This window comes from Terrapene carolina, unplaced genomic scaffold (genome assembly GCF_002925995.2).
Source record: "Terrapene carolina triunguis isolate 2854851 unplaced genomic scaffold, T_m_triunguis-2.0 Scaffold62, whole genome shotgun sequence".
Lineage (NCBI taxonomy): Eukaryota > Metazoa > Chordata > Testudines > Emydidae > Terrapene > Terrapene triunguis.
In genome coordinates this window covers 45,379,036-45,399,860 of record NW_020664413.1, presented here as the reverse complement: position 1 = coordinate 45,399,860, position 20,825 = coordinate 45,379,036, and positions in this window count along the sequence as shown.

Sequence of the window (20,825 nt, the reverse complement as noted above, 5' to 3'; positions counted from 1 at the left end):
TCCAGAATAATTCCTCTATGTGGACACTCTATTCCAAAATAAAAGTGAATTTATTTCTGGAATAATTACTCCAATTCATAAATTATTTACAGTAATTATTCTGGAATAAAGTAATTGATTTCAGAATACAGAATCTCTTCGGGAGAGTTATTCTGCAGGAGCTATGCCAGTCAATTTCCACATGTAGACAAGCACTTAGTGACCCTCCCTAACTGGGTTGCATGTGGATGTGATTTGAAACAGAGGCTGGGGAATGGAAAGTGAAACAAAGTGTTCCCATGTTGGATAGAGCTGCCTATTACAAGCTGTACTTATGACTGGCACTGCCATGTGGAGACTCTGGTTGAATTAAAGGATTTTTGACATTTGAGAAAATCACAGAAGTTTGCAGGATCTCCCTATAGTGTTCTTCTGCTAACCCCAGCTCCTGAAGTCAAATGATTTTGTGAGCATCTCAGCTCTTAATAAAAAACAACAACAAGAAGATTCTGGGTGAAGGAATATCTTTTATTAGACCAACTTCTTCAGCTCTGGTGGTAGTTCCAAAGCTTGTCTCACTCACTAACAGCAGTTGGTCCTCTAGAAGATATCTCATTCACCTTGTCTCTCTAATATCCTGGGACCAACATGGCTACAACACTGCAAACATTTTTTTAAAAAAAGTACTACGTATCTAGCCCTCATGGTTGTGAAGAAAAGCCTAAAAAGGTCAGCCAAGTATAACCCAAAGGCTCAGAAATTCAGAAGGCAAATAAAACCCCCACAACATTATCCCCCCACACAAATCTCATTTTAAAGATAATCTAATAAATTTTGGGTCATGATTCTGAGTGGGTGGGGTTGGCAGTACTGCAAGTATTAGGAAACTTCTGATGTTACACTATACTAGATCATCAATTTTCCATGACACGGCGTGTTGTTGGAAAGTCTTTTCCATAGGGAGGATAGCACAATATGTTGATCATACCCTGCCCTATTTTTGTTCAAATAGTGGCACATTTAAGATTATGCTATGCATGTAACTTTACTAGCACCAATCATCTCAGGAGCCTTGTCAATATGCACTTAACTTGCTACCCACATCCTAGTTACACGTAGGGAGAGAATAGCATGGTGTCTCCCACAGTTTTAAATTTACATGGAACTCTACAAAACCTAAAGCCAATTCAACTGGGCAGAGACACAAAATGGCAGTGGTGAAGCAGCCCACATTCCCCTCCAAGGCCCTTGATGGGACAGGCACTTTTTTTTAAGTAGTGAGGGAGGACATCAGGGGATATCTTACTTAAATAAAATGGAGGGTACCCTATCAGGGAGAATATGGCAGTAGGATTCAGCACTAGGAACAGTCAACCAGTTCAAATAAAATAAGCAGCTTTCCCCTAAACAGACTGTAATCACACCATTACTTTGAGGTTTGAAAAAGATGGACTAACTCTACGTCAAGGAAACAAGCATCACTGAGGGATTAAAGTATGGGTCAGAAATAGAGATGGCTGAATGATTCATTGCCAGTCTGACGAATTTAGCCTCTTTTCTGCTTTTGAATGATCGATGGACAGCCCATACTACTGCTAGTGAAAACACCCTAAGTTGTGCTGGAGGCTAAGTCAGTTTATAGCCAGCTCTAGGATCAGGGAACCACAAGGGTGGTATAAAACAACTTTTGCCCCCACACTCAGATGCTACTTAAACAGAGCTCAACCAAACCTCAAAATTAGGCCCAGAGAAGAAGAATTTTGAAAATTGTTGAACTATTAGAAATAGAGCTACTGACTAGTATTAGACACATGCTTTAGGAAGCTATTTAAAGATGTTATATGCTCTATCTCAGTGAGAAATGTTCACACAAATATAGTTTTATAATGCCTAAACTCATGTGATATACTTTCCAACTGATTTTTATCACTGAAAGGGAAGCTATAGGATGTCTAATAGTACAGGCTCATTCATGCATAACTTTACATTCCTTTAAAAAAAATATCATGTACAGAAGCTGATTGAATAACATGAAACTGTGCTGCTCTATTAATTTCTTTGCTCATTTTTTAACTCTGCTATGTATTTCCATTGCTAATTTGCTTCAGTTGAAATATTATAATTTCAGAGTTCATTATGACTCTGGCATCTGTGATCACTTTGGCATTTAGGGTTGAAAATTTCCCATCTTGCATTATCAGTAACAACATAAGACCTGATCCTGCAAACTCTGCTACATGTGGGTACCTACTCATGCAACCTACGTCTGTTGAGACACCTGTGGGAAACCACTGATTAATAATGTCAATTTTAAGGAGTAATTTGGGAATAATTTCTATCATCTATAAAATTCTTAAAATTGTAAAGTCAGTGGAGCTATGCCAATTTACAGCTGGGTGGGGGGGTTGGCTCAACGTGAGTTGGTCAAGGCCAATGTTGGGTTCTAAGAGAAGGCGCTTCAAATCGACAGGCTTCAACATATTCCATTTCAGCTTTGCCTAGTTACCTGAAAGAGCTGAGTGGTAAGGCGTGTATGTGTGTGTACACCTTTATATTATTCATTTAAAGTGAACATAATCCTGTGAAAGGCTCCTTCTCTTCATTCCCTCTCAGTTTTGTAGAAGCAACTAGAGCCAGAAGGCACCTGTCAGAAATCCTCATCCCTGTTTGTAGCTTTTGACTCCTCCCAGGCTCCAATGTATTTTTGCATTCCCCATAAGTCCCAGATAGCATTAAACTCTATTTCTCCCCTTCTGCAGTCCCTGTTGGAGACCTAGCAGAGAGGTAGAGGCAGAGAAGTTCCTCCTCTCTATAGTCAGTCTTTGCAGGAGCAGTGACTGGATATGTTTTTGCCTTGGTGCTGCACTGATAAAAGCTGCCTCTGTCATCGCAACAGCTGAACCAGGAAAAGATAGATAAGAGAGGGACTGAGATGTGGATATTGAATATGGAGTGGATAGTGAATTTCATATTATTTATGGGGGCCTTGGATGAGACCATCTTTTAAACAACTCTCATCATCAGCCTCACTTGGTTTTTTTGTGTTTTTTTTTTTACATTATCCTAGGATTTGTTCTAGTATTTTCCTAGTTCTATGCATAAATGTGTTGGATATTATGTGACATGAAGGTACAGGTTATTGAGCTCAACTCTATCTGGACTAATAATGACCTTGGTATGGAACGATTCCTATTTGTAGGCTGTAATAAATGTACACTGCTTTAAAAATACCTTGGTTGTTAATAGGAATAATGAGCCGTAGCAATGAATTAATAGACTTCCTAATATAAAAGATGTAATATAATGTTCAGTAGTACAGCAAGGAAGCCATTGGTTAAATAATTGAAAGGTAGTGTTTGAATTTACAGACAGGAGGAATATCTGAGACTGCTAATATTCTTTGTAGAATGGAATAACCTGTAATAGCAGGATTTGGGGGATTATCACCAACAGCCAAAAAACTTCATCCCAAGATATACTTGGAGTGAGTAGCAGAAGAACATCTTGTGCCCAAAAGCTCAGGTGGTCCCCAGGCACTGTCATGATCTGTATATGAATGGAAAAATCAGAAAGTGAACATGAAAACCTGTGCGTAACAAAATACAGATGGGCAAGTCATGCACTCTAGCCAAATTCTTAGCTAAAAGGTATCCCTTTAGCTGTTCCTGATACCATGCACTTCAGTGAACATCTCTTTGGTGCCTTCTACCCCATGCTATAGTCCAAGCTGAGAGACCCATCAGAGTTGCACCCGAGAGGATTCCTTGTTGTGATGTCTGAGAGGTGAGGCCAGGGAATAGAGCAGAGAAGTGTCCTTTCCCTCTATACAAAATGTGCATGAACTGTGGGGTTTCCATTGTACATACAATGGTTCTGAAAGCTTACACCCCTGTGTACTCCACAGAGGGGTGGGCAATGACTTCTTCAGACAGTGATATAGTAGTCCAAGAATTCTGCAATTTTACACTCCTAGGTCCCAACTCTGACCTCATTCCAGTTTTAGGCCAGAACAGCTCCACTGACGTTACTCTTGACTCACACCAATGTGAGAGAAGGGTGGCATTTGGAACTGTACCTTTAAGTGATTTAGCTTCCCAGACAGGAAAGCTAGGGAAGAGGCAAGGCAGAAGTTTATGCTGTGTTAGGCAGAGGCGGTTGGAAACGGTCGCTGAAGAAAAAGGATCTCTTTCAAGCACCTCAGGCCCAGAGTGATTACTGACTACCACAAGAAGAATCAAGTCCAGGTTGTTTTGCAAGTACATTTTGCCTTACACATCCTTTCCCAGGGCAGAGCATGTTCTGATCCTTCAGTACCAAAGATTCCAACTCCACCTGCTGGTCACAGAAAATTGCTCTTCTTTGGATACGGACCCTGCCTGAAATGCCAGATCTGCCTGGTTCCCCACAGGAGACAGCAAAAGCCTTCATAATCTATACGAAGGTGACAGTGTTGGAAGTTACAACATTAAATATTTTTGGTCGTGATGAGCACAACTTACTTGATTGCCTTTTATTGACTTTCCTTCTTTCAAGGTGATTGTAGCATAACATAGCAACACAGTTACCAACAGTGTGATGCAAGCATCATGAATGCTATGTGTTTAATTCTTTCAGGATACTAGAAGGATAAGATAAGATTTGTCTTTACTAGTAGATTACATGGTGTTCATCAAGGTATCTTCTGACCTTGTAAACCGACTGTCATGGAAGTGACTGAAAACACATGCTACGCTAAACTTAGAAAGTGAGTAAGCTGCTATCATCTTCTCTAACAACTCTCAGAGTCCCCCCATGAACTGCTCTACACTGTTATTAAAGACAGTGATCTTAAAAACCCAGTCTCTTTATAGAAGAAGAATTTTAAGAACATACATTATGCTTAAAAATCTATGACAGCTTCATACTGTATCAAGAGTTGGTTATTTTCTTCTGCCTCCTATTAAGAAAAGAATTTAAATTCTTACCTTTCTTCTAATAGTGATGGCTAATGGAAATTATGTGTGGATAAAGTAGATCAAAATGGGAGGGAAGCTTACCCACTTAGCTGGTTCTTGCCAGGTGCCTTAACCAGGCCTTTAACCATCTATAACACCTTCTACTTGTGTTCTTATAATCATTTATAACATATTGTGTAACATGCTGCTAGCATGTGTTAATCATTGATTAACTTTTATAAACTATAATTGAATTCTTAACAAAGTGACTGAAGAGAAGTGTGAGTGTCTCTCCAGTGACAGGAGTTGGCTACGGCATCATCCCTGGTGCACCCCACCCCACTACAATAAATATTTTACAGGGGGGGAAATAATCAGTATTAATATAAATGCTAGCAGAGTTTTTGGCTGCACTAATTTTGGTTCCCCCCATTTGAGGATCTAATTCATGCTTCAGTTTACTAGATCCTGTGTTATCTCATGCTATATGCAAAAAAACAGTGCTCATGTTCAGGGGAAGTTTTCAATTAGGGCCAGATTTTGTACCCTTAGTCATACTGGGGAGCAGTTACTCACATAAGTACTCTGATCACTAATCACCCAGTCTCTCAAAATATTTATTACTGAGCACATGGCTCATTATTGGAAGTAATCCTATTGACTTGATAGGTTTGAAGGACTGGGCACCAATACAATTTATATAGTTAGAGAGTTAAGAGAGAGATAACAGTCTCACTCTCAATTGTAATGACAATTTGTTATTAAATCTTCAGCAATTTTCTTTGGGGACCTTGGAAGTTACTAATGATAAATTATGAATAAATGACAAACAAAATAAATTTAAAAATCAATAATATTTAAAATCAGAAAAGAAAAATATTAATAATCAGAAACCTCCAAATGGCAGCTAGAGTCTATTATAACCCAATAAAGTCATCATAACTACCCTATTGACAAACAACCAGCACACAGTTGAAGAACAGCCAGGGTTTTACAGTCACCTTTATTTCCATATTAGATGGGCATGGCTCACAGAGGGCTTCACACTTGCACAAGGGTACACATAAACAGATATGATTGTAGGATCTGGGCCATAATTTTGTGACAAGGACTGTCTAGCTTCTGTCACAATAGAATTGTCTGGGATGGTCTCAACAGAGGTGTAGCTGTTTATTTACATGAAAACATTTTTCAGTGTTTTTGTGTTATTATTGCACCACTGGTTGGAGACAGATGTAAATATTCTGAAAATAATTTAACCTCCATTTTGTAGGAATGATACAGTTAAAGTTCATATGATCAGTTCAGCATTTGATGGTTATCTATGCACTGCTTAGAGATGGGCAAACACTGCAAAAGATTCTTCTACATATTTGTTCCTACACATTCTGACTGTTCTCCCTCATTTTCAGTTTTAAACTGGCTATCCTAGCAAACAAATTTATCGGGAGGAATATTCACCAAAGTGCTGAATTTTGAAACAAATTTGGCATAAGTGAGAATTTTGAATTTGCAAAACTGAATCTTTACAGTAAATCTGATTTTAAAGGCACCCAATCAGGAAAGTGATTCAAGAGACAAACCATGTGATCTCTACGTTCAACCAAATCAGATCAAATTGGAAACCGCAAATACTGAATATGTGAAAGCAATGAAGAGTTTGAAAGCAATCCATATATTGAAATATATTTGTATAAAACGTTTGTCAAATAATTTTGAACGATGAACAAGTTTGTGGAAAATGTGATCTGTTCATAGAAAACTTTTAAACAGAAAAAAAGGAGCTAAATTAAATGAATAAATTGCTGTGAATAGTTTGTTCTTCACTACATACTAAACATGGTAATAAAACTACCTTTTTAACTGATGTGAAAATCTTGTTGACAAGCAAATTGATATTTCTTCAAATTTCATTTTCTGTGAGACGAAAACAATATAACCAACATATTTATTTTTGTCTTCATTTACATCAACTGTTCATCTGTAACTATGCATGAAATACAAGATGGATTTTCAATGCTAGATGCCATGCATCTCAAAGAAAAGACAGCATTTTGTATGTCAATGGATGAAATACTTCATGATTCCTAATCCCATTGAAGTCAATGGCAAAACTCTAGCCTCATTATCTACAACAAGATCAGGATTTAGTAAATAAATATCAGGACACTGGGACAAGTCCTAGCTCATGCTAGAGCATCTTCACCCTACTTTGATGGCACAAAGCAGCTAAACAGATGGCCTGACCTGGTCAAAGGGGCCTAGGCCTGTGCATCAGCAATCAGAACTGCTAGGATTGCCTCCTGGGGCTATGGGCAGCCAGGTGTGCACTAGAGCAGCTGTTCTAATCTATGTGCAGGACCATCCTGGTCTCCAGCTAGCTCCAGGATTGGTGAATGTAAAGAGGGCTTCAAACCTCCTTTAATCTCCCACGTCTAGTCCTCTGCTGAATTCAACTCATCTGGACCACAGAGTCTAGTCCATTGTATGTAGTATAACTGGAGGCAATACATTAGATAGCAACAGAATAATATGATCAGAGGAGGACTCATTTGCCTTTATGGCTAAGGAACAGTGTTAAAGCTGAATGGGACCTTTGTAAAGTATTGCAGTAGGTATTTTTTCTGACAGTGTGTATATGAATGGCAGTTATGTGATTGTCACAGTTCAGCCATAAATCAAAAAAATGTCATAAAACATCACTGACATTTTCCTGAAGTCATTTGAAGAGAGACATTCATGGCAGCTTTCAGATGTTGAGTGATTTAACTGTTACACAACTGTGTGCTCTGGTAAGCAAAAATGGGAGGTGAATTTCTACATCTCTTAGAAGACAAATTACTAATGTGAGTGGCCTCCAACATTTTTCTTGGTTCTAATTATGATGTTTAACTATAAGCAAGTAATTGGACATCTTCGGTGGATGGAAGTTATTGAGTGTAGGTTTAAACCTTCTGTACAGGATATTTGTGTTTTTATTAAATAACCTCAATAACCACAACCCCTCAAGTATCTTGTTAGAATTGTAACTTTAAAAAAAATAAAAAATATCCTACAATAATGGCATATTTCATATATTTGGTCAAATTCAAATAGTGACTTTAATAAAAGGTTGGTTTTTTCATGTGATGAATATTTAGACAGTGTTTGTTTGAAGTCAAGTGCAGCCCATTAGGTCCAGAAAAAAAAAAGTTTTCTTTTATAACAATAGACTGTAAGTTACTATTTCATTGATTAATTAAAATCAGTTTTCAAAACTTCAGCAAAGCCAGGTACAGAAAATACCCAGCTTTAACAAAGCAAGAAGTGGACAAAACAGTATGAAATGCAAAACAGAAATGGGAGTGACATCTGAGAACAGAATAAACTTCTTTAGCCAGTAACTGCATCTAAATATATTACAGAATAGTAAAGAATACACATTAAACCAGTATTATTTGTTCATGTTTGCAGCTCTCATGAAGATGGGCACACAATGGTTGTCAACCTGGCTCCTAAAATAGGTTCATGGCGTCCTGAGAATTCGAGGAACCAGAGTGCAAGTGATAGTAAGGTAAAGATTTATTATTACCACCTTTCTTAGCTAGTAGCAGAAACTCTTGCTAATATGGTAGAGGCTTGTTCAGCTGTCTGAATGACCAGGGCTCTAATCCTGTCCATACAGGTAGGTGTAATTTGTCTGCAGCACATGAATTTATTACAGATTAATGTCCAACTGTTAGAGCTCCTGTAAACTTTGAGTACACAAGACAAACTTTATAAAATAACTAGGAGGAGTGGCAGTATATAATGTGACTAGGGCATATGTTCATATTGCCCACAGATCATGAGACCTACCACTATTGTTTAGTTATTACTGAGAATTTGACCTTTTGCTTTACATACATGGTGTGTAGCATTTAACTGAAAAGTATATTTGTATTATAGAATTCCATAAGACATTACGAAAAATATCTATATAAATCATATAATTCTCTATTATATTTTATAGGGTTTGGGGTTAATCTCTGTAGAATGCTATTACATTTCTATATTCTCCTATAGTACAAACACTGTTACATTGACTAAATCAGTGTTTCTCAATGACCAGTCCATGGACTGGCACTGATCCTGAAAACTCCCTGATACAGTTTAGGAAGGCAGCAAGCCAGTTCCTGGTATCAAAAAAGTTGATGCACACTGGTCTAAAGCCTTCAAAGATCAATGGTAGAGACTTGTGTTTTGTGAGGAAGAGACAGGGCTCTAATTCAAGCTCTACAAAGGAATAAGTTTGATATATCTTGTTATTGTCAGTTGTCTACATCACATGGATTTGTGAAAACTAAGGACTAAGAGAAAACAGGAAAGACTTCTACATCATCAATTCTATCACTCTCTTCTTGCATTGACTTTTTACTTTCCCTCAAAAAGCCCAATCCCCTAATCAAAAGCCATTTACTTCAATAGGCGTATGATCAGCCCCTATTGTTAGGACACACTGAAGAACAATGAAGTCTATTTACTTCAAAGAGATAAAAAGAAATGATTTAACACACACACATCTACATCCTGAAGCTCCAGAGGGGGAAGAGCTTTCTACTCCCTCCTCTGTTGGAAAAAAGGGGGGAAATGCACTTCATTTCTGCAGGCTACTTACACACAAGTCTTCCAGTGACATTTGATGAGTCACCATAATTATACATGAACTTGAATTTTGGGAGGTAGGGGGCTACCAGGGAAGCTCAAGGAGGGGAAAGAGCTCTTTGCCAAGCAGACAAGACTCTGCTCAAGGGCCTTAAGTGTTCTTGCCTCCCATTCCATGAGCACTTTAGTGTGCAAGCTGAGTGGACTCTCGTGAGGCCCCACCTACCCAGCACCATAATAAAGCTGAATCAGGGATCTAACTTAGGGTAGCACTTGCAGATAGGATAATGCAAGAAGATCCCTGGGGACTAGAGACAGACCTCCACAGACACACTTGGACTACTGCTACAGACTGATCCAAACTGTGAGTGAGCCTTGGTGGATGAATAATGTGGTGCAGTCAAGGGAATATCACCGGTGGGATTTCTCACTAGCAGGTGGAAATGGAGTTAGAAGGACTACTGCCCAAGTTACTGGGTGATGGGGTGGGAGGCATTTTACTTTTTATTTGCTGTAACAGGGTTCACACACTGCAAGATCGCCTCCACCTGGCCAAGCATTGCATAATAGCTTTCTTCCCATATGGCACCCCTTACCGATTGTCACTTCATCACTGCAGTGGTTTCCTCCTCCTGTAATTCCCAATTCTCATTCTTCATGACTTGGCCTTTCAGCTAGGACATTATGTAGTCCCCCATCTCCTGGGGCATCCAAGTTTTGCTGGACCAGCTGTCCAGATGGCAGCTCCAGAGTCTTGCACCACTTCCCAGTAGCTGGTGGCCCAAGTCCTCCTTCTACACTGGGTTCCAGTCCAGGAACCCTGTAACCAGCAGCTAAAGTCTACACAATCCCCTTACTTACTATTTTTCCCCCTGGGCTTCTTCCTACACTTTCTTCTCAAGCTTTCTTCCTCCAGTTAACCTTTCTTCCAGGGCTTATTCTCTTGCCCGGGTTTCCTCAATCCCACTGCATTGTATCTAGAGAGTGGGTGTAGACTCTCTCCCTATAGCCCCTGGCTACTACAAACGTCCTCTTTCTATAACTCTAGTCCAGCTTCTTCCCCAGCTGAGCTTGCTCAGCAATTAGAGTTTATTAATCCCTGGATCATCTGTCAGGTGCAACTGTGAAGGTTAATTGGCCCCATCTGGGTCACCTTAACCCCTACAGAGCTAGTGTGGGGTGATCACCCCATCACATTTGCAAATATATGTTGTTGCTTTTCCCCCTTATGACTGTGTTCTCTTTCCCCTAATAAAAATGTCCTTTCTATAGACAATAGTGGAGTACTTGTGAGTGGGGAACTTCTGCCCGTGAAGGCACCCAGAAAGAGGGTATTTAGTTTTCCCAGGTTTCTGAGTGGGAGCTCAAGCCAGTTTAGTTATTTGTCTAGAGGGACCCTAGATATACTGAAACAGGCCCTTTTTGTTGCTATTAACCAGTTGCCAGAAGGGTTACACAGATTATAAATATGCCAACTTTGTTCTACATTTATTAACCAACATGACACAACATGTGTCAAACTGTTTGGGGTTTTTCTGTCTTGCTAGATACAATTTAATGCAATTTTCAATGGAGGTGAAAAGAAATGGGCAAATTCAAGATGCAACTGACTAGCTTTAAAAACATTAGATCTCTTCTACAGGGAGCTTAGGTCCTATCAGTACTGAGACGATACAATTTTATATTAATTCTCCGAGTAACAGATGTTGTTTGGATTATACAGTGGATGTACCAGATTGCAATGGTTTATCCAAGAATCCAGAGTACAGTATGTCTTTGAATACTTGGCACTGCATATAGTTGGAACTATAAAATCTCACATACAAACCAATGTACTTTATCATTTTTGGATTATAAATTGCTTTATAGAAAGCTATGTTTTTTATTTAGATTTTTGTACTTCATGGAGTATCTGATCATTAACTTTCAATAACTCAGAAATTTGTATTGAATATGAATTTAGGTGGAGATTATTCTCTCAGCATTTTAGCATGGAGGACACCCTCTGTGGACAGATCTCCCCCCACTCAGAACTGGCACTAGGCATAAGCAGACTAAGGGTACGTCTATACTTACCCGCTGGTTCGGCGGCAAGCAATCGAACTTCTGGGTTCGATTTATCGCGTCTTGTCTGGACGCGATAAATCGAACCCAGAAGTGCTCGCCGTCGACTCCAGTACTCCTGATCGGCGAGAGGAGAACGCGGAGTCGACGGGGGAGCCTGCCTGCCGCGTCTGGACCGAGGTAAGTTCGAACTAAGGTACGTCGACTTCAGCTATGTTATTCACGTAGCTGAAATTGCGTATCTTAGTTCGAATTGGGGGGTTAGTGTAGACCAGCCCTAAGCAAATGCTTAGGCTTACTCAAGGGGTCCCCTATTCACTTTAGTATGTATGGGAGGGGGCAAAAAAATATTCCTGCTTAAGGCCTTCAATGGGCTAGCACCGCCTCTGCCCCCATTTCCCATCCACCCACCCCGAAGGCCGGCTCAAGGAAAGAAACATGGAAAGAAAACAGGAATCAGGGAAGCTCAGGGTCAACAGTGGGTGTGTAACAAATATTGGTACCCCCGCCAACCTATGGAATCATCCTGGGAAGAGCAGGCTCCAAGGCCAGCTCAAATCTGGGGGCCTGAGCTGTGAAGCCAGGAGGCTCTGGAGCAGTTGTAGTGACACAGGTCTCTGAATAGATCTACAGATTTCCAGAGATCTGCTAGGTTCAAGAATTACCTGCTTCTTCTACAGGAGGCAAGCCCATCCCCCTCATGGGAGAATTTTGAGAGTGCTCCACAGAGGTTTTCTCACCCCTTGACATTTTTCCCCACAGATGTTTCCTGCAGAAGGTGGTAAGCAGGGCCCTAATTAGCTACTACACAGAGACAAAAGGTACAGGGGGTGAGGATTATTTTCCTTATACCTGCTGTGTTGCAACATAGTCAGCGAAATAAGGCCTTGTACTTGGTCTTTTCTGACTTATTCAGGACTGGGATACCATTTATTTGTTTTTGCAGCTTCTGAAAGACAATATTGATGTAGGTCTTCATTCCCCTCTCCCCCTCCCCCATCCACTTTGGTTCATACCAATTAGTTAGTATTTAAGGATTTTAGTAAATTACTGTATTTGGGAAAAGTTCGAAGTGCTCAGGTTTTTAATCCAAATATTATTTGTTGTACTTATTTAAATATTTATCCCTGGAAAATAAACAATATTTTGTTGTCTTTAATTGTATTATAATCACACAAACTATGGTAATTTATCTTCATACAAATATAGGGCCAAATTCAGCTGCTGACCCCTTTTAATTAGCATTTCAATTCCAAAAGTTAAAAATATACCATAGGTTCTACCGCAGTGTTAACCCAGCCTAACTCATTCTGTATATTTTAATCACACAGATAAAACAACATAAATACATGAAATATTGTGTGAGGACACAGGAACAGAAATCACTTGCGCAGTGGGTGGAAGGTGCTAATTGTGGGCGAGATTGTCACTCACGCTCCATGCCTGCATGGGGATTCCCGGCTTACACCACTGCACAGGCTACTTATATGACAGGTAGCAATGCAGAGAGGAGGGGAGAGCAGGGCAGTTACTCTGTAGGGCAGTTACTCATGTTTGGATGTAGGGGGCCGGGGTGGGACTTGGAAGGGCAGGGGTGAGTATGCAGAGCCTTGGTTCCACCCCCAGAATACACCCTCCAGCACAGTTGAAACAACCTAGCGGGGGGAAGTAATCTGGTACCAGATCTAGCTCTGTCACAGAAAAATTCCCCTTTGGATTCCCTTACTCTTGGCATTTATTAGAGAGCCACAATTTAGCCTTATAGAAGTACAAATTATTATTTCTTTAAAAAAATTATACCAAGGAAGCTAAGTTGAAGTTTCTAACTTTAGGTGTTTGCAATATGTGAACACACATTTTTTTTTTAATCTGGACATATGAGGAAGGTGGTGTATTTTCATAATCACAACACACTAAAAAAGGATGAACCTGTTTTGCACCCGTGTTCCAAAACGGCAGGATATTCTACCTGCCATTTGAAATATCTCTTCAATACAGTATCTCTAGTTCTCTTTGTAACCAGGGACAGATTCAATTAGATTGGGGCCGAAGGCCCACCAGAGCACCCCAACATCCATTGCACCACCAACCTGCCATAGCCCCATCTCACAGCTGGAGTGGCCACAGCAGGGGATACCCCACCTTCCCCTTCCAAAAAGGGACTGTCGGATATGGCCCCACTCTTCCCCTCTCCAGAGGTGGCCTCAGTGCTTTCATCTAGAGACACAGAAGTGGTAGGAGGGGGATCCCCAGTTTTACCCAGCAGCTGGGCCATATCTGTTTGGGTGATGAGCCAGGCCTGCTGTACTCTTCTCCTACATGGTCATTTGCTGGGGTTGTGTTGGCGCAGCATCTCAAAGCCATAGCTCTTGAAATGAATATCCCATTGAGACATATGAGGTAGCTCACCCACTAAGAGCTATTGTTTCAGGCTGTCTGCAGACTCAAGCATACTTTGCTGTACTGGTCACATATTGGGTCACATTTTCAAACTTTTCTTCACAAACATTAGGACTAGAAACTTTCTTTCAAAAAAATGAAAACTGAGATTTTGATGTAATCACATGAATCCTGAAGCTGGGACCCTAAACACATGCTTATAAGGCCTATACTTATTTTGCCTCATTTTACTATATTCAGATATACAATAGGGTCGTATCCTGAATGAGTTACAAAATTGTGTCCATTAGTAAAGATGTAAAAACAGAGAGATTAAAAACCTGAGAACAAGAAAAACAATCCAAAAATAGAATTCTGCAGTTAACATATGTGTAAGGGAAGGTATTGTAGGAAAATGTCTAGGATGTTGTTTGTACTCCCTCAGCTTTAAACAGCCAAAGTAGCCATGTGTTGATAAGAGATTTATTAAACTATGGAATATTGTCAGAATGCATCATTAGTTCCAAAGCAGAAGAGAAGATGCAAATTGCATAAGTGATTTTAAATATTTGCATTTTATAATTATTTCTACAAAAGACTGAGGATGTTGAATTAAATGACATCCCTTTATTCTGTGAGAAGCAGCAGAATGTTAACTAGCTTCGCGGCCTTTACTCAGCAGTCAGCAGATAATATAGGATTCTCTCAAAGTTCTCTTAGTTTATCCAGAATCAATTTTATCATAAAGATAAGGAAATGAGTTTTTCTAGTTCTAGCTATGATTTTAAAAGCTTCTCTAATGAAAGATGTCTAAGGCCTGGGCTACACTAGCGGGGGGGGTTCAAACTAAGATACGCAACTTCAACTACGCTATTCGTGTAGCTGAAGTTGAAGTATCTTAGTTCGACTTACCAGGCCATCTTCACGGTGGCGAATCGACCGCCACGGCTCCCCCGTCGACTCCGCTTATTCGTCCTGCTGAGGTGGAGTACAGGCATCGATCCCTGATACATCGAACACTACCCGCCGATCCGGCGGGTAGTATAGACGTATCCTTAGTAATGTAAATTGGCATTAAGTACTGCCTCTGTGATGAAATGGGCCTTTAAGACCTTCATCACCAGTGGGAAGCAGCTAAGATTGACTTCCCTGCATAAATAAATAAATAAATGGAGATATCCTATCTCCTAGAACTGGAAGGGACCTTGAAAGGTCATTGAGTCCAGCCCCCTGCCTTCACTAGCAGGACCAAGTACTGATTTTGCCCCAGATCCCTAAGTGGCCCCCTCAAGGACTGAACTCACAACCCTGGGTTTAGCGAGCCAACGCTCAAACCACTCTCCCTGAATGAGAACACATCCAGCGGGATGAGGAGCAAGGGACTCCTCGTTACACTTATGCTAACACAAGGACTGATGTACTCCACTGGCCTTGATTTCATTACCTCAGCCTCTGCTTGAAAAAAGTAAAGGATCCAGGCACTTCCTTTGTGTAGCTGGTACATTTTTTCTCCATAGGCTTAGGCTTATTTCTTCAAGATACATGAGTGACAGACTTTTTTAGTGGGTGACACAGCACACACCACCAAGTGATGATGCCTAAATGTGATAGACAGACATGTACCTGAATAAAACCTTGGATCCAAAGGCCCCTAGCTGAGCTTGGCTCCAAAATCTGAATTTTGTAGCTGGCAACTACTACTACAATGGACTGAACCAACCAGCTTGGAAAACCCCTTAATTTTGCAACATTACAAATCTGAATGTTGACTGAACCGTATCTGAATGTTGCAGCTTGGTGTATATCTAAAACAAGAGAGGAGGCATGGTGTGATGTGAAGTTCTAACATGTATAACACTGCTCTACAGCCAAAATGCTTCTGAAATAAATGTAGTCAAACTTTACTAATTCTGGGTCACTGAGAACGAAAATGATGCTTAAAATTGTTGATTGGCTCTAGTTTTCAAGATATGCTATTGGGTCAGTATATACGACCCTTGACTTGGGAATGGCGGAGGATAAGTGAGTTATAAAGGGAAGGGATCTCAATTGAAACCAGAAATGACTAAAATACATCTTTGACTGGATCTATGAATAAATCTATGACTGGGTTTGGACAGTACTTGCTTTTTAGGATGATGCAATCTGAAGCTGGTATTGCGTCATACATGATATGAATTGCATCATGTTATTCCTAGAAGTCATGGATGATGCAATCATAACGAAGCTTACATCACTCTGCTGAACAAATTGCCCTATATCAGCTCTAGAAATCATACAGTGTCGTGCTCTCTTATTTGTCAGTGTTTGATTTTGCAAAGGGACACATTTCTGTATAGCCAAAGTGAGCAGAGATGCCTCGTACTTGTGTGAACAGTGCAGATAACTTCTGCTATGTTTGTGGTGAAGTGACTTTTGCATCACAAAAGTGCAGTATAACCACTATGGTTAAGAAAGCCTATCACCTTTATTTTGGCTGCAAAATTGGAGATCAGGACAAGAGGTGGGCCCCACACATATGCTGCAACACTTGTGCAACAAATCTTCGCCAGTGGTTGAACAGGAAAAGGAAATCTATGCCTTTTGCAGTGCCAATGATTTGGAGAGAGCCAACAGATCATACCAGCAATACTTCTGCATGGAGCCTCCAGTTGGGAAAGGTGTGTCAAAGAAGAAAAAGTGGACTGTGCATTATCCAAACATTCCATCAGCTATACGCCCAGTACCCCATGGAGAAGGACTGCCGGTTCCTGATGCACCAGAATCATTCTCACTTGAGTCAGACGAGGAAGAGGAAGAGGATGAAACTTCTGGTCCTGAACCATCAATGTCACAGGACCCACATTTTCTCCCATCCTCCTCCTCTGAACCACACCTCAAAGCACAAGGTGAACTGAATGACCTTGTCAGGGATTTAGAACTACCCAAGAGTAAGGCAGAGCTCTTGGGCTCCAGACTGCAGCAGTGAATCTCCTGGCAGGTGATGTTAGGGTTTCCATGTTCCGTGACCGTCAAAAGGATCTTATCCCATTCTTCTTCATGGAAGGTGATCTTGTAGCCTGCAACAACATCGATGGTGTGATGGCAGCCCTCAACATCGTTCACGATCCAGACGAGTGGAGACTGTTCATTGATTCATCGAAGACAAGTCTTAAAGCTGTTTTACTGCACAATGGCAATGTTTTGCCATCAATTCCAGTTGGTCATGCAGTCCATATGAAGGAAACCTATGACAACATGAAACAACTTTTGAGGTGCATAAACTATGACCAACATCAGTGGCAGCTCTGTGGCGATTTGAAGGTTGTTGCTCTCTTGCTTGGTCTGCAGACTGGATACACAAAGTACTGCTGTTTTCTCTGCGAATGGGATAGTCGTGCAAGAGATCCCCAAGAAAGATTGGCCACTCCGACAGTCATTGGAGCCTGGGAGGAAAAGTGTTCAGCAGCCACCACTTGTTGAATCAAGGAAGATTTTGTTACCACCCTTACACATCAAGCTGGGTCTGATGAAGAACTTTGTCAAGGCCATTGACAAAACACAAGCAGCTTTCAAGTACCTCCGTGGAAAATTTCCAAGGTTAAGTGAAGCTAAGATAAAGGAAGGTGTCTTTGTTGGTCCTCAGATTCGTGAACTTCTTCCAGATGATGCATTTGACCATGCACTGCGTGGCAAGGAAAAGACGGCATGGAAAGCCTTCCAGTTAGTGGCAATAAATTTTCTCGGAAACAACAAGGCAGACAACTACAGGTTGTTGGTGGAAAACCTCCTCAAGGCATACAAAAGCCTTGGTTGCAACATGTCACTAAAGATACATTTTTTGCACTCTCATCTAGATTTTTTTCCACCGAACTGCGGAGCAGTGAGCGACGAGCACGGCGAGCGATTTCACCAGGACATTGCAACAATGGAGAAACGCTATCAGGGCAAATGGAGCCCATCAATGCTTGCAGACTATTGCTGGACAGTGACAAGAGATGCTCCATTTAATGAATACAAGAGACAAGCCAAGAAGCGCCGAGTAGACACTGAATAGGACTAAACTATGTACAGAATAGTTTTTTGCCTTTTGTTTCATAATAAATTTTATTTATATAACCCTTTTGCTGATTTTTAAAGTGTTACATAAACAGGACAGGTGAAATATTATCATGTAAAGCAACCATAAACACATGAAAAGACCTAGGTTTACAATTTATGATTAAAACTCTACTATCTACACAATATACATAGACATAAAATGTAAAAACTTAAATATCTTAGAAACAGTAGCCAATCAGTTGTTTTAATTGTCATATTTGAATTCAGCACATCAAAATACATAATAAATAGCACATTTTATCTCTGAAACAGACGACTTCTCAAAAATTGTAGACCAATGTAATATGTAATCAAAGTTTAAATGTTGCTTTGCTTGAGCCACTAATTAGATAGGAATCAACAGTGAAGCAACATAGATATTATGTGGGAAAGAGGCACACTTAGGTCTAAAATGAGTGATGTGTCATCTAATGATGTGGAGATAAGAAATGCTACTACTAATGACAAATATCATAATGTGTGTAGTACTTAGACATGCTTTTCATATACCATAAGGCACTGTTATAATAGTGCTTCTTCCCTATCTGATGATAAAAATAATTTATGATTAGAAAATTGATAATACATTTTACATTATATGATTAGGCTTTTATACCTTGGTAGCTAGTATACCCTTAAAACAGTCATTATTAAGATATACGATTCAAATATAATGGTGTAAGATATTTTTAACAATAATTGGTTGCCTATAATAGCAGGTATATTACAGAATTGATTATAATGTGATACAATGGAATGAGTAAACCCTGAGCAGTCACTATTTATATAGTACCAATGACCTCTTGAAGAGCAGCTGTAATTTTGGAGAACCACAAACTATCTATTGGGACTATTTCTGGAAATGTTTTCTACATATGTAATAATGCCAAAACAACTCTTGTAGATAGCAATACATTTGGATCCCTGATCTCGCTACATTTTTTAAAGCTTCTGAAGTCCTCACAGCCACATTATGAGCAGACTCAATATTCAGAAAGGAAATGTTTTTCCTGTTAACCAAAAGTGCACACTTAGCCTGGATTTTACTGGCCAAATAGCTCCAACTCTATTACATTAATGAAAAAGATTATTATTTGGAGCTACAGCTTTAACAGAGAGCATTGGTACAAAGACTTCTGTGATCCTCTGTCCTTGAGCCTTCTCCCCCACCCCACCCCACCCCACCCACACTAAAAAAGAATCTCTCCATCTATTTAAGTTTTTCTGAGATGCTGTGGTAAACTGATGGAGAGGCAATGTAGCATAGTAGAACACTGTAGGATTTTTTCCTGCAGGATTGTAAAAATGTAAATTACATAAGAAAAGTACAATTACACTCTTGCAGTGGATTGGCAGGGGGCCAAGATGGAAAAGGGGGGTGCTGATGGAAGCCCCCAGGTAGATATTGAAATGATCCTGGAATTACCTCATGGTAAGCTTTTATCTGCTGGGGAATCCCAGACATCTAATAATAAAATTGAAGCCTAATTAAAACATTTCCAGCATCTCCTGTCCTCTTTCTGGTATAGCTGGACAATGAGGCAGATAAAACATCCACTAAGGAGTCTATTTGTCTTCTTTTAGACTATATAATATATTGTATATATAATTAAGGCTTTAAGTATTTTTACTTTTGCAAGCTGTGAAGAAAGTGAAATAAGCATCACTTTTCATAGTGACATACCAAAATTATAGAACAGGTCCAAGTGCTATTATTACTTTAATTTTACTGTGTACTTTATAACCTGTATACTGAACTTTCAAGACCAAACATAAAATATTTTCTGCTTATTCTAAAAAGTCTATTGAAAAGGTTGCGTGTAGTTAGTTCACTGTTTCACATTGATATTCATAGTCTTAAAAAATTTGTTTCCATGCAAGTAAAAATAGCTTCATTTTTTTCCTGTAGGATTGTAAAAATGTAAATTACATAAGAAAAGTACAATTCCATCATTTGGCTTTATTTCCATTTTCAGACTCATTTATTCTTGCAGAAGTGTCTGAGAATCACATTCATTTTAAACAGGGGCAATTTTAATATGGAGTCAGTATAATGGGACTTTAGATGCAACATTACTTTACAAACTCCATAGAGGAACTAATCAAGCAAGAAGTACCATTTCTATTATTTTTCAATGTTTTTGTTACCCAGTAAGGTTTTAAGCATATCAGGATAAGCTATTGTAACGGAAATGTTTTCTCTTGGGTCTTGATACTAATGGTAATTTTGGTTAAGAATAAGTTTCTGTACACTTCTAGTGAGGATATTCTTTTGAGGCTAAACGGTGGAAGTGGATGAAATGATCTGCATTTTAACATACTTCGGTTTTACCATGCTGAATATTTCTCTTCAAAAGGTTTGTCATCATCACTGGAAATATTTAATCTTCCATTGCTCTCCTTTCATTCAAATCTACTTAGACCACGAAACATCAGAGTTGCTGAAATTGGGCTAGTCAAAAGTGTAACTATACCAATGTTATATAATTCCATGGAACCATTTGTTAGATGCCCAAAACAAAAAGGTCATTTCAGCGAAATCAGAACTGATGTAAGCGGCATTCATCTTTATAATCTGCACACTTTGATAATCATTGACTGAACAACACTGTGCCTAGAGCCAACTGACAGGAATTTTAACCTGATTAAATGTCCCAGTATGCTTTAATACCTTTAAATGGAATTTTTATGGCTTGTTCTGCATGCATATTATTAATACAGTATCATCAAGAAAACCACAGACACGCATAATAGCTCATCAATTTG